Source organism: Balaenoptera musculus, chromosome 5 (genome assembly GCF_009873245.2).
Source record: "Balaenoptera musculus isolate JJ_BM4_2016_0621 chromosome 5, mBalMus1.pri.v3, whole genome shotgun sequence".
Lineage (NCBI taxonomy): Eukaryota > Metazoa > Chordata > Mammalia > Artiodactyla > Balaenopteridae > Balaenoptera > Balaenoptera musculus.
The window spans coordinates 15,206,786-15,221,978 of NC_045789.1; the positions used below are offsets into that span (position 1 = coordinate 15,206,786).

General features: G+C 40.2%; 1 protein-coding gene across 1 annotated transcript in view; it reads left to right on the forward strand.

Moving 5' to 3' along the window:
* Nucleotides 1-11,587: 11,587 nt before the first annotated feature.
* Nucleotides 11,588-15,193, forward strand: part of BMPR1B (bone morphogenetic protein receptor type 1B) — a 383,924-nt gene continuing 380,318 nt past the window's right edge. The window contains exon 1 of the mRNA XM_036853679.1: nt 11,588-11,682. The gene's annotated coding sequence lies outside the window, so the exon portion shown is untranslated. The remainder of the gene's footprint in view (nt 11,683-15,193) is intronic.

Below are 15,193 nucleotides of genomic sequence, written 5' to 3' on the forward strand. Positions count from 1 at the left end.
GGAGGAGTTTTCAGGCCTCCTCTAACTCCTTGAGTCAGTTTTCCCAAAGTTATAGATATATATATTTTTGGAATTTGCTCTTTTGTCTGAATTTTAGTATATGGGCATGAAATTTGTATTGGTTCCATTTTTTTCTCTCCTCAGATTCCTTTGGCTCCACCAACCCCTCAGAACTCAGCTGCTCGCCCCACTTTTTTGTCAGACTACTCACAGTAGCAGGTCATGCCATCCTAATGGTCGTAAGCCCTGGCCATTTTCATCATAACCTCATCTTTGACACTATAGGTTATCTTAGCCACCTCGTCCATGCTTCAGTGCAGACTTCATATGATCTTTGGGTTGGGAGCTACAGCAAATCCAAAGCAAGGTCTAACCACCTAGATACACAGAGCCTCGGCCATCCCCAGCAGCTACCTAGAGGGGCTGGATAACAGAGCCTGGACATGCAGGGGACTCACCATGCTGTGTAACAAACAGTGACCAATGAGTGATGGGAGATAGGAAGAAGATAGGCTTCCATTTGGCCTCTAATAGACTTTCAGCCAGCTGTGATTTCTTAGAAAGCTTTTGTCATTTTGTTCGTGTAGCACCTTATATTTTTGTTTTCCTCCTGTCTTGCCTCATTTCCCCTTTACTCTCAGTCTTTACTGTACTCACCGGAAAACCACTGGCGTGGAAGCTTTGTCTCAAACTCTGATTTCTAGGGAACAGAAATAGAAGCAGTTATTTGCTTCTAAATCTTGGATGGGGTTTTACAGTTGGATTGCTTACCTCTTTGAAAGCCGTAAGGACTGCTGGTTGTAAGGGAGCTGATAATGACCCCCCAGTATGCAGTGGTGTCACAGTGATACAGTTTTCAGCTCTGTTTATTTGGTGTGAGGTGTGTGTGAGAGGCAAAATGTGTGGCTTCTGAGCTTGACTGATACAGGGATGAGGATAAGTATAATGATTTTAATGTTTTGGCATCATCAGAGCCTTTGAAAAAGAAAAGTGCTCGGCCCGGGGCAGGTGAAAGTCAACTTCAGGCACAGTGTGAAAGCCAGAGGACCTCTGTAATTGCTTTAAGAGAGAATCATTTCTGCATCCACAGCAAATACTGTGCTGAAAAGCAGGCCCAGGCTATGATTATAAGGGTGGCAGGGCTGCAGAATAGACTAAATGTACAGTTTTGACAGGTCATGTCTGTCAAATTCAGGACTTTGGTAGAGACCGTAGGGCTCTGAGACTAGGAGTGGAGACCTTGAGGTGGATGTGCTTGACTGGATTAAACCCTCAAATTGCCCTCTGTTTCTTGGTTAGGGGACAACAGCCCTCCCTTCCTCTGAAGTCTATGCAGTGACCTTGCCCGAAGGTAGTGCTTTGCAAGCACTGTCCGCGTTACCCTTCATTACTTCCAGGTTGAGTAGCCTGAGTCGGGTCTCGGTACAGCCTGAGTAGGGGACTGTGGTCCCTATTCCAGGAAGAAATGGACCGTATGTCCACATAATTGCAACATAGTATGTACCTTCAGGCATTGTGTGAATATTTGTGGGAGGAGATCTTGAGGATGTTAAAAGATGGTGGGACATGGAATATAAGGTACTATCGGGTGAAAATTAATTATCATGTGGGTGCTTAACTGGGACTTGGGAGTAAATGATCTGTCTAGGACATGTGGAAATCATGGAATTTCTCTGGTATGTTGTTGAGAAAGGAGTCAAAAGTCTTAGTGGGCAGGCATGTTAGAAAGGATTTGCTTTGTAAGACTTGAGAACCCACCTCTTGTATTCCTTAGGGCATTCCCTCCACCAAGGCCACAAGGAGTGCATTGCCCAACCTTCTGCTGGATGTCCGACCTGCTAATAAGCAGAGATAGACACGGAGCCCTTGATGTGGCACAATCTAGCCAGTCCGCTGGTGGCAGATGGGTTATCTTGGACACCTTTGACCTGGGAAGAGGTAGCAAATTGTCCTTATCAGAATTGATACGTACACCATATAGAGGTTTTTTTTATTCCCCTTCCTGCAGAAACCTGTGGGTATCACCATCTGAGTGTTCGGTCCGTTGACTGAATGACTAATATATCAGTATGGTACCCCATATAAGATTTCCTTGGACTAAGGGGCCTGTTTTATACTTGAGCCCATGATCACAGCCTTCGGGGTCTTACTGTATTCTTCAGCACCCAGAAGCATCTGGATAAAAAGGGTGGAATGGCCTGTGGAATGGAGGAAAGGTTCAGTGAAGGAAGCAGCTTGTGGATAACTCCGTGGGGTTGGATGCACTACACAGGGTGCTGATTCGATAGCTGATAGATAGTGCTGAACTGGTTACAGGTTAAAGGAATCTGAAAATATAGGAGTGGAAGTTGGACTTGCCTCTTACCATCAGTCTCAGTGATGACCCACTTGCAGACTGCTTTCTGTCCCTGCAGTTTCAGCGTTTGCTGGTTTAGAGGTCCTAGAGGGCAGGAGGAAGAACACTTTAGCCAGAGGACACAGTAAGAGTTCCATTGACTAGGAGCTATGATACCACCTGTTCACTTTGGGCTTAGGACAGTGCACCAGTGGGCATAAAAGGAATATCAGCTAGATGAGTCAGCCTTGGACACCAGGAGAAGTTAAGGTTACTACTACACAGAGGGTACAAGGAGCATTATCTCTAGCTTAGGGGATTCGCTGGGCCGTCTTCTGGTGTTTCCCTGCCTTGTGGTAACTGTAGTTGGGCAGTTTAACAAGTATAACCTGACAGAGTCAAGACAGTTATAGGCCCAAGCCACTTGAGAATAAATGTCTGAGTCACCTCGTGAGGCAAAAACCCAGATTGCCCAGAGGTCAAGGGTGAAGGGAATCTAAAATGGGAGGTGGAAGAGGAGATGATAAGTGTACATTTACAGAACCAGCTGCAAATGGCACAACCTGTAGCTTGGTTTACTAACCCTCTTTTTGGTACTTGGGAGTTCCTACCGTGGAGAACTGCACTTGAACTTCGTACGGGCAGCGTTCTTCTCGTATGAGGTCTGCGTATCTTGAGAGCGTGCAGGTCACCCAGGCGGCACAAGGGGAGGGTTGCCCTCCAACCAGTTTATGTGCCTTTCAGGTCTTCTGGATCCCACTGCCCATGTCTCAGCAGCTAGCTCCGCTGCTTCTTCAGAGCAGCCCCAGGGCCTCTCCGGTCTCAACTGTGGGGCTCTGCCTCTGCCATCATCACTTCGTCTTTATCACTTCATTCCTCTGAGGAGACAAGGACCTGGCTTCTGCGTACCTCCATCACTCACACTGGGATATAAGTGTCAGTAGCTCCAGTGCTCGGGTACCACCTGAATGGAGAGGCCGTGACTTTCTAGCAAGCTGCCCAGAAGGGCTAGGAAGCACAGCCTGAAGTGTAAAGGAGGCAACACCCTGGGTGGCAGACTTTGTCTAATGAGAGATGGGAGATGGGAAGGAGTCAATTGCTCGTCTTTCTTACCTTCAACAGATCCTTCTAAGATGCAGTGATCCTGTCAGCCTTTCTGTGTTGTAGATGATGAATATAAATCTAACAGGTAACCTGAGGCAGAAGGAGAAATACTTGTGGATCCCAATAAGGACCGCAACCTCTGTGGTATTGTTAAGATAGGAAAAGGTAGCCGGTGAGGAACTGAAATATTTTGGTAAGTTGAGATCGTAGGATAATTGGAAAAGATGAGATCTGAGTGGCAGATAAAGGCCTAATCTTAGCAGTTTAAACTCTATCCTAAAGTTTACTAGTGATCTCCAAAATTTTGTGCTTGTTCATGGGAGTGTAGGAAGAACATACTAAAACTTATATTAATACATATTTTTAGTGTCATCCTTTATACATTTCTATTTTATGTATATAAATACCTTAGTGCAGTAGATCATATATGTAACAGAAAATAATTGATAGATGCTAAGGAGAACTAATGTGAGTTGTTCCTGTTAGAACATAGTGGACTGGGGCTTCCCTGGTGGCGCAGTGGTTGAGAGTCTGCCTGCCAATGCAGGGGACACGGGTTCGAGCCCTGGTCTGGGAAGATCCCACATGCCGCGGAGCAACTGGGCCCGTGAGCCACAACTACTGAGCCTGTGCGTCTGTAGCCTGTGCTCCGCAACAAGAGAGGCCGCGATAGTGAGAGGCCCGCGCGCCGTGATGAAGAGTGGCCCCCGCTCGCCGCAACTAGAGAAAGCCCTCGCAGAGAAACGAAGACCCAACACAGCCATAAATAAATAAATTAATATTAAAAAAAAAAAAAAAGAACATAGTGGACTAACATAAGATATTGGTTTTAGAAAGATAACTTTGTCTGGGATAGGTTGCCAGGTGGGGTATCGGGATTTTGGGATGCAGGAAGACCAGCTAAGAGGTTAAGACTTTCCATATGCTGAGGTCTCAGTCTCACTACCGTATGCCTCTTCCTGTGTGCTCTCAGCCCTGGCCGGGATCTAACTTTCTGTGGCGCTGTCCATCAAGTAGGAGCCTGGCACTCTAGGTTTCATCCTACGCTTTCCCACTGTCCACACTGAACAAATCCTCACTGTATCTTCCTACACTTTGTTGAGGTAGAAGAAATTTCTCCTTTATCTTAACTTAAGGTAATAGACTCTGTTTTTTAGAGCAGTTTTAGGTTTAATCAAGGTAATTTTTGAACAATAAGAAAAGGATACCTTTTAGTTTTTTACCTTTTGTTATCTTAAGTATCTTTATCCCGATGAATGGCTCCTTGGTAGGTTGTGGCATCTGTTCTGTAGAAATTCTATGTAATCTTCCTTGATTTACATTCTTGAGAGTTTTATTGTGAAGTTATCTACTTTTCCAAGTATATCTTTTTATTATTCAGTATTCCTATGGTGATTTTATTTAGGGTAGAGTTAAGAGTTTTATCTCCAAGAAGTTTAGGTATGGTCACTGCTTCATGTTCTTTCACTAGTGTTTTAATTTTTTGGAGAGAGCTGAAAAATATTTATAAACTAGTGAAATGCTTAAGGAAGAGTTTTGCCTCAAATTATGCGCTTGTTAAATTTTAAAATAATTTCATGAAATTGAGTCTTCTAATCAGTTGCAAAAGTACTTAAGTTTTCTAAATTTTTTTTTATTTACTTGACTTAAAATATAACATGATATACAGTCAAATAAATGGAAAGAGAATGAACTTAGTTCTACACCTTCTTTTCCTATTGGCCACCAGTTTTATATCCTAAATGCAGTTTATTCCAAAGTATGTAAATGCTTTCAGAAAAGCTAACCAAAACCAGCCAGAAGCGGCTTCCCCAACCCCAGGCTATTTTCTGAAATGAATAGTTCTTTATTTCCTAATCGCATCTTTACTGGTTGTTTTAAAACTATTCTTTTTTCCTTTGATCAGTGGCCTAAGTTTTTCATTACTTGGCACTGTTTGATTTATAGTATGTTTTGAAAAGAGGTATAAATGTTTAAAATTACTAAATTGAGCAATTCCTTATGTATCTGGCATATTTAAATAATGGATTATTCAAATTAAGAGAAATTTTCACATAATTAAGTTTTACATCTTTGATCATTAAAATATTTAATTATCATTGATAGACAGCTTTAAAAATATATGCTTTCTTGCCTCATAAAATAGGTTATATTGAACATAATCTCTTTTGATTACTCAATTATTATTATAGACATCCTGTTAAAAACTCTGCTTTCATAAATACTGATGATATAAATAGGCTCTTTGTCCTTACTCTCAGTGTTCTTGGACTGAATTCTTCTGTTTCTTTTGGCCTCTGATTTTTGTCACTTATTTGCTGCAGTGTTTTTGCCCCTAGTGGGCCCGTGCCAGTACCCCCTCGCTCCTTCCTTTCCCTTCTCATCACCCTCTTTTTCCATAACACAACATACATAACACACACGCACACACACTCCTTTTGCTGTTTGTATTGCTTTGGTTACTTGAAAAATGAGAATTAGGTCCCATATACAGCAAAACAAGGGCTTTAGTCTGAAGCCAAGAGGTTCTACTATTAGTAAAATAAGTCACATTATTAGTAAAATATCTAAGCCAAGAGGTTCTACTATTAGTAAAATATCTGGCATTTCTGTTAACTGGTCAGTGGCCTTGTTTAATTTGCTTTTCAGTCTTGGCTAAGCCAGAGAGTTGAATTTTCTTATTAAACATGACTTTAGGTTAATTGAGATGCTATTGTAGAAATATAACTTTTAGATAGTTCCATATAAATTGTGAAGCAGAATTGATTATGGAAGCATATCCAAGAAAATAAAACTGTCTTTTAAAAATAGTGTTCACTAAACAACCATATATACACAAAACTTCACTGAAAAATACCCAAATCAACTTAAATGGGTTCTGCTTTTACCTTTTAGAAAGTTACTGTCTCAAAGCAATGGCACTCAAATAGTCACAAAAAAAGGGGAAAATATGGTGTAACTGATTTCCTATGAAAGGATATATCGAAAACCTCTTATTGAAACATTAAAAAAATAATTTGGGTCTGGTTTAACAGTTAAAAGAAAGTAAAAAATTGTACCACATCTACGTACACTAAAACAGTTGTGGAGTTAGATGGCAACAAGCAGAACTATAAAATGTTTAGCCTCAGATTTTGCTTTTTGGGTTTTCTGTTTGGTAGATTCATATTACATTTGTAAAACTGATGATGTTACTTTGCGTAGTTGGAGATGGCCAATAAATTGTCAGGCCAATTTTACATGAGCTTTTAACAATGCTCTCCTGTTCTGCAGACATGCCATGTTGTTCGTAGTAGTTAGGTGAAGTCGTGTTGTAACAGTAGGTTTGGCTCTATTCTATCGAGTCGTGTTTGGTAAAATTGCAGACTTGTGACAGATGTCTGTGGCATAAACAGATGTCTGTGTTTTCTGAGTAGCCTGGATAAACAGTATCAATATATATTGAATAAAACCATATTCTGAGCCTTTCTCAGATTATATGCAAATAGGAAGTAATTGAAACTTTGAGAAGAGGTTTTTAAAAATATTTTTGAAGTTTTAGGTTAAGTAAGGATCAGGACTGAATAAGTGAAAATAAGGGATGTTATTTAAACACATCTCTTGATTTCTCTTTCATCTCGTTAAAGATAGACTTTAAGGTAACAGAAATCTTCCCAGAAGATTTTTTCTCTGCTTTCAATTCTTATGTTGCCCATATGTCTTTTTTAAAAATAAATTTATTTATTTTATTTATTTTATTTTTGGCTGTGTTGGGTCTTCGTTGCTGCACGTGGGCTTTCTCTAGTTGCGGTGAGGGGGCTACTCTTCGTCGCGGTGCACGGGCTTCTCATTGCGGTGGCTTCTCTTGTTGCGGAGCACGGGCTCTAGGCACGCGGGCTTCAGTAGTTGTGGCACACGGGCTTAGTTGCCCCGTGGCATGTGGGATCTTCCCAAACCAGGGCACGAACCCTGCATTGGCAGGAGGATTCTTAAGCACTGCCCCACTAGGGAAGCCCCTTCCCCTTTGTCTTTATTGGGTTTCTTCACGTTTCTATTGATTACCTAGTTCTAATAATTATTTTCCAATACTTTTTGAAATTGTTGTGTGTGCTATAAGAAGGCAACAAAAACGAAATAATCTGCAAAGTAATTTTTGCTGATTTCTCATTTATCTTTAATCTGTAATTGTGGTCAGGTTTAATAAGGTTTAATTTTTTATTTAAATATTGAGTGTAACATGGAAGTGTATAATAATTTGGCCTCTGGAGTACTCAGACTTCAAGAGATACATGTGTAAGAATTAAATACAATTTAGTTAGAACCATTATTTCGCTATTTCAAAAAAAATTGTTTTAAAAGTGCTAAGGGAAAATTTTCAGAAATATATGTATATATTGCTGAAGTATCCTGTCAGCTGAAGTGTTTGCATGTGTTGTACAGAAGAAATGATACAACTAAATATTAAATATGAATTCAAAAGGTGTAGGGGATTATTGAGGCAAAATTGTGACCAACTTTGGATGTGATGATTGATAGTGAAGTGAATTCATATTGTCTGGAGCTGGACCATGTAGTATTTCTCAATTTGACTGATAATAAGGCTTTCCTGGGTGGTAGAGTGTGTGTGTGTGTGTGTGTGTGTGTGTGTGTGTGTGTGTGTGTGTGTGTGTGTGTGTATGTGTGTTGGTGTGTTTTAAAACACATTTCTGGGTTCTCTCTGAAGAGATTCTGATTGAATAAGGTTGGAATGGGGCCCACAAGTTTGTATTTTTCACAGGTGCCCTAGATGATTCTTATTATTAGGTATGTTTGGCAAAAACTCGCATGTGTTAAAGAGTTAGACTGGCAAATCATGTCTATTGACTGCAGCTACCAAACAAAGAACAGTATTTATGCTGTTAGAGGACTGTTTGCCATGTTAGTGGATGAATTTATAATACTGATGATGGGAAAGGGCTCTAGTCATATAACTGCGTTATTTCTTTATCATAATACCTAGTATTTATTTAGTGTTTAAGATGTGCCAGACATTGTGTTTATTGATCACATGCAGCATTTGTGATTATTTTTATATATCTCATCTAGTTTTAATCTCATTTCAGAGTTTAGGGAACCAAGATTGAGAGTTGTGACTTACCTAGGGTCAAATTTAATGAGTGGGGAAGGTTAAGATTTAACCCCAGGCAGTATGTTGCCAGAGTTAGTATTATTATTATTTTTTTTTCTTAATTTATTTTTTGGCTGTGTTTGGTCTTCATTGCTGCACGCAGGCTTTCTCTCATTGCGGCGAGTGGGGGCTGTTCTTCATTGCAGTGCGTGGGCTTCTCATTGCGGTGGCTTCTTTTGTTGCGGAGCACGGGCTCTAGGTGCATGGGCTCAGCAGTTGTGGCACGTGGGCTCAATAGTTGTGGCTCGCAGACTCTAGAGCGCAGGCTCAGTAGTTGTGGCGCACAGGCTCAGTAGTTGTGGCGCACGGGCTTAGTTGCTCCGCGGCATGTGGGATCTTGCCGGACCAGGGCTTGAACCCGTGTCCCCTGCATTGGCAGGCAGACTCTTAACCACTGTGCCACCAGGGAAGTCCCCAGAGTTAGTATTCTTAACGAAAGTATATTGTATGCTTCCATTCCCTCTTCCTTTGTTGAGAGTTTATAATTCCAAGGTTCTTAACCCCAGCATCCCTGTAATAAGAAGCAATTGTGGCGAGACTCAGTGTTGGCTGTTGGGAGTTATGGGAAGGGACTGTTGCCATTCCCAATGAACTGTGTCCCACAGCTCTCAAAGAATGCTTTAGAATAAGGAGAGACACAAGTGACCTGACATGGTCCTAGAAAATCCCTCATTAGTTATGAGTCTCCAACTATCAGCTGAGAGTTGCACGTAAAACCACCACATCATTACCCCCCCCCGCCCCCCCCCCCCACCAAATCCCATCATATGAATCCTTCCACACACACGTATCCTTGAAGCCAGGCAGCAGTGTCCGTCCTTCACATGTGTTTTCACTTACTGACAGACCTTTGGCAGGTTTAGCTACCTCAGTCCTAAGTGATAACTTCACGTTGACATCTGCCTGTTAGCGCCGCAGACCGGAGAGTTTAATCAGGGTGCTGGTAACCTAAGGAGTTGACTGCGGGGAAGGTCAAGAGCTGCAGAGTGTGATTTACCCTCTCAGTCCTCAGGATTATAAGTACTGAAGGTTTCTCTTCTCCCCCTCCTACCCTCCATCTTTAAAGCATTAATTAACCTTAGTGTTGAGAATCTCTTCACTTGTGTTGCTCTTCTAGAAAGCAGAGTCCAGAGAGGAAGACTGAAGACGAGAAGTATCCTCAGCAAGATATTTGGCTTCAGTGGGTCACTGTGGTTTTCATCTAAACCTTCCCATTGAGCATCCCAGGCATATGTTAGTGTGTGTTTCTCAGACCACCCCTATAAAGCTTTTCTCTCCAATCCAGTTTGAAGCAAGCAAGCAAACAAAAAACAAACAATGGCTAGCACTTGTGCTTCTAGAATGTAATTTTTCAATTCAGCTTACCCCTCATTCGTACAGGATGAGAACTTGTTCTTTCTGCTGTTCCCTTGATAGCGGAAAAGATCGTATCTTTGTGATGCCGTGATGAATAGAATTCACAGTGATTAGGTTGGAGAGTAACACTGACCCAACCTTCCATCTCCAGGAAGAGAAGACATTGGGAAATTATTGATACTTCAGACTTTTAGACAAAGGAGAAATGAAAGCCAAATTTTAAAGAAGAGAAAAATTTCACTTTTGTGCGATTTAAGATGACTTTTCTAATTTGTGATTTTTTTTCTCTTGTTTTGAGTGCACTTGATTCAGTGGGTGTCACATTTTTGAAGTGGAATTCAGTCAGAATAGTGTAGTATTTGTGATTGGAATAAGTGTTCTCTTTTTAGGTGGAACTGGAGGGTGACTCCAGTTTCTCTTGCCTTCATCCTTTGCCTTCGTACCCTCTTTAGCAAAAGGCGTTCTTTCATTGCTGTGTCTACAGAAAGAAGTTCCAGACTGTGTTCACTGCCTCATTGGCTATATTAAGTTAGGAATCTCTTTGCAAGGTTTACACACTTCTAATCAGAGATATCATTTGTACAGGACCAGCTTTTGAATCTAGGTGTGAGATTTTATTTTAGAGTTTATATTTTAAGAGTGTATAGGAGATGATTTATTTTATGCCGTTTCAGGGATTACGAAATAGCCTGAGTATAGAAGTTAACGGTAAGGATTATTTAGATGTTCCCCTGTGGTGGGAAGCAAAACTATTTTAAGGTCTTTTAGTTGTTTTACCATTTTTTTTTTTGTCCAGCAAATGTCCTTTTAGTAAGACAAGGACTATTAAGTACTTTAATATGAGTCTCGCGCTCTTCTGAAATATACGTGGGCAACCGTGAAGGAGTGACGTCAGCTTGCCGTTCGTATTCCGTGTGACCTCAAGCCAGTCCTGTCCCATCTTTAGACTTCAGTGTCCTCAGCTGTGACATGGAAACTCTCATATCATGGACACTATTTGCCTTCCAGTTGGGTTGGTTGGTTGTTTTCTGAGGATCAAGAGAAGCTATGTCTTCTTTTTAAACTATAATATAATTATCTAAAAATTACTTGGTGGTATTTTTACTCTAGTTTTTGGATATCATCACTGTCCTTCAGGAACTTATAATTGTTTGAACAAGGTTTATCTAAAAGAAATATTTAGAGAGCAGCCTAAAATAGGATATAACTAAATGCAATTCTCTCTCTCTCTCTCTTTTTTTTTTTTTTTAGCAGTTTCTATGTTTTATAGGAGATCAGGAAAAGGAGAGATGGTAGGCAGGTTAGTGAGAGGAGGCTTGCAGGAGAAGGAGGGTTTTGAGCTTGTTTAAGTGTGGATAGGGCAGAGAGTTAGCAGATACCCAGACCTGGAACACAGAGTGATCATGGTGGTTGGGAGGAAGGAAGGTAAGCTGATCAACCTGATATCACCCAGGTGCCATGGAACTGAAAATTGTCTGCCTTCATATGCCTTCCAAAGCCCTCCATAGTGTATTCCTGTAGCATTTGGGTCTCAGCTTATTCCTTTGTATATCATAGTTCTTCATGGAATGATTTTCCTCCTTTCCTTCTTCCAATCCAGTGTCGTATATCTTAACGGCGATCAAGTATCATCTCCCTGCTTTGCTGCTCAGTTAAGCCTTTGCTGCTCAATTAAGCCTGCCCTCCTCTGCCTTCCTACAGCACCTACTGGAGGACTCCATTACTTATGACTTAGCATTAGGTATGTAGTTTAAATGTATCATTTCATTTTGCCATTATAATAGCTTCCTGAGTTAGGTAGTGCTATTATTGTCCTTATTTTATACATAGTAATGAAAATCCCTGAGACTGAAAGTTTAAGTAATTTGTCCAAGGTCTTTTAGCTAATAATACATACTGGGACTTCAACTAAGCCTGTGTATCTGTTTTTCTCAGTGATGGACAACTGAAAGATAATTTTAACTATTTGATTTTAAGAAGTTTTTGCGTGTAAATATATGAGAGAAAAAAATAAAACAAAAATAGACTTTGGAAACTTTCCCCATTTTTTTTCCTTCCTGAATTTTGCAGAGCAATAGATAAAATGAACCTTAGGATTAAATCAATAAAGGATCAATAATATGTTGAGATAATTAAGAGTTAATTACAACTGACTCAGGTTTTTAAGAATGTGTTTTTTCTTTTCACTGTGTGAGATACTTTATATTTATGTAAGTCCAAAAAATTCTTTATTTTGGTTATAGGATTCTATTATTTCATATTTTACAAATGAATTGAACATACACCAAGGCAAATTGATTAATCTTTCAAAAGTGATTTTGTTTGTTTTTAGCTGGGAGGAACACTTTCCCTGGAGGCAAGAAATGTTTTGTATTAGGTTATAGATGTCATGGTTGCCTCCTCTAATTGTGATGAGAGACAGGTGCTGTAGACATCCCGTTTATTGGATGTTTGACTTCCTGCTTTTTCCAGGTCATTGGTTCTGGCTGAATCCCAAGCATTTGTGTCGACATTGGTCTGGCCTATGATTATGACAGAACTGTTCCCCTTGGCAGCAGGGCTGGTGAGAGGCCTGGGAGGGTCAGGAGCTAGGTAAACTCTTGGGGAAACTCCTGGGGAAACTCCTCAGTGTTTTTTTTAAAGGGATCATTGTCATCTCAGGAGTTCAACCATCTTGCCTAAAATTATCTTTGTCCAAGGAGGTCAGTGAGAAGAGAGATGAGTGAGGTAAAAGTAGAAGACTTTGTGATAAATGTGGGATTTGGGCTGAACTTTGAGGGATGGTAGGATTTACTTAGATGTGTTATACAGAAGACAGTAACTTAGATCTAGAACTGATGCCATATTGAGGGTTGTAGTGGAAGTTCTGATAGGATTAGAGGTAAATTTTTCCTGGGGGAATAAAATCCACCCCTTATAACTCAGATATGCAGAGAAATGTGTACTTTATTTTATATGTAATTGATATGGTCTTTCTAGTAAGGCTTATTTACTCGTTGCTTAGAAGGCAAAACAGCCATTAAAGCCAGTCGAGATTAAAAGTAGTTTGAGTTTATAATATAAACAATATCCTTGGGTAATAATACTTCTCTCTAGGAAACATCGCTCATCTCTCAGGTATGTCACCCTTCTTCCTAGCACTTCTCCAAGATGGCGAGGTGTACAGGATAGTGGGTGGGGCAGAGTTACTTGCCTCGTGCCCATTGACCATTGCCCTTATCTGTGGGGCAGCGTCTCTTGATTCCCTGGTTGCTGAATGCCTCATTGACCTACAGTGCTCATGCTGGTGACTGATGAACTCATGGTCCATTTAAAAAAGTTTCTCTCAGGGGGCACGCACTGGATGACTCCAGTCTTCTCCTTGGCTTTTGCTGGACCATGGAACCCAGGCTGTGATACCTACTTGGTCATGTCCTGAGAAGTCCACCCTGCAGACCTTGTTCCAGAGCTACCTCAATTTATGGCAGTGATCTCCCTCTGAGAAGCTTCTTGGTCAGATTCATAACTACATCTGCATCTGGTCTACCCCACACAGTTCAGGAAAGCTAAACCTCAGTGATCCCCTGCCTGCCAGTAAACTGTGGTTTACTTTGATACGGCTCCACCCAGGTCCTATGGAGAAAGGAGCTTGTGAGCAGAGTGGGACCACGAGAAGTAAAAAGGAATTGACGTGTCTACTCATCTCAGTGCCTCTCTCCCCTTCTTTTCCTACAATTCTTTCAGTGTCAAAAACAGGCAGGATTCTTCCTTTTCCTCTCAGGTCTTCCTTAGGTAGGAGTCTGTAGTTCAGCTGAGCAAAGATGGCAAAGGAAGGATAATCTTCCGTCAAGATAACAACTTGATTTACAAGGCTCTTGTTTTACTGCAAAATCTTATTTTCTGAATGTTAGAAGTTGAAAATTTCTTCTGTCTTGGTCTTTGCATTTGCAGTTATTCTGTGGTAAATCTTAATCACCCCAAGCTGTAAGCATGGGGCAGATTTGGGAAAAGGTCATGTGCTCAAAACGTCCAAAGGTAAAAAACGCACATTAACATTTCAGAGTGTTTGTTACAAGTGGTAAAAAAGTGACTCAGAAAACTGACCCAGATTCTTTGAACCAGATTTTCCAAGCTCTGTCCTGTACGATTAGTTAATAACATGTGTAAAATGATTCCTTCCAAAAGGAATGTATGGCCAAAGAGGATATCTGCTTCTTAAGAGAGTCACAACAAATATTAGCTTATTAAAGGTTCTGAAAAGTCCTGCATATAAAAGGATCTGTTAAGTTTTAACCATGAAGCTTAAAAAAATCGTTAAATACCTACTGATTCTTAGTGGAAAACAGCTTTTAGCCATGGTTGACCTAAATTCAGGGCATGGTCATGGCCATGCCAGTTAGAGCCTAAAACCAAAGAGAAACCAGAGATTTGAACGGCTGTTCAGACAACTTGCTTTGTAATGCTTTTTTGCCAAGGACCATTACTGAACCTCTAATGAAGGTATTTTTCGAAGTAAATTTGTATTTTAAACCTGTTCACCTAATATTTGCTTTGAACTGAACTCCAGGTAGAAATCATTTTCTTTGGGAAGTATTTTTTTGTGAAGTATTCTTTTTGTAAAGTAGTTTACGTGATGTGGAAACTGCTTTATAATACGTATGCCTAAGCAGTGAGCCTTTTGTTAGAGCCAGTTAGTTTTCTCTTCCAATTAATTGTGAAACTCTGAAATTTTGTTTCATTTGGCTACAGGCAAACAAATTCATTTGGGACCGCTTCTGCATCAGCTTTCTGTAGATGAGGAGTATAATATTAATAATATTTATGTTTACATAATTCTAGAATTCATTATAGACACAAATAGCCAGGATATACATTTGTCTGAAGTAATATACCAACTAATATGCTTATTTTAGAATTCTTCTGTGATCTACAAAATGAAGACAAAACATGCTGTGCCTGATAAAAAGATAGATTAAGACTTACAGAATTAAAGACACAAAGAATTTTGGAGCTGGAAGAGACTAAGCCAGTACCTCTATATACCATATATCAAACCAGAGAAATGAGGCTCAGAGAAGTTAAATAACAATCTTAAGATTCTGTAGTGAGCAGTAAAATATAATTTTACTTTTGGTAAGCTGAATGATAATTTAACATTTTAGGTAACTTTGTTTTTGTTTGAAACATTACACTGTAACTCAAGGCATCTGACTCCTTTTAAGATCTTAAACCAGATGCACATTGTGGATGTTAAATTCCCCATTGTCTGTATA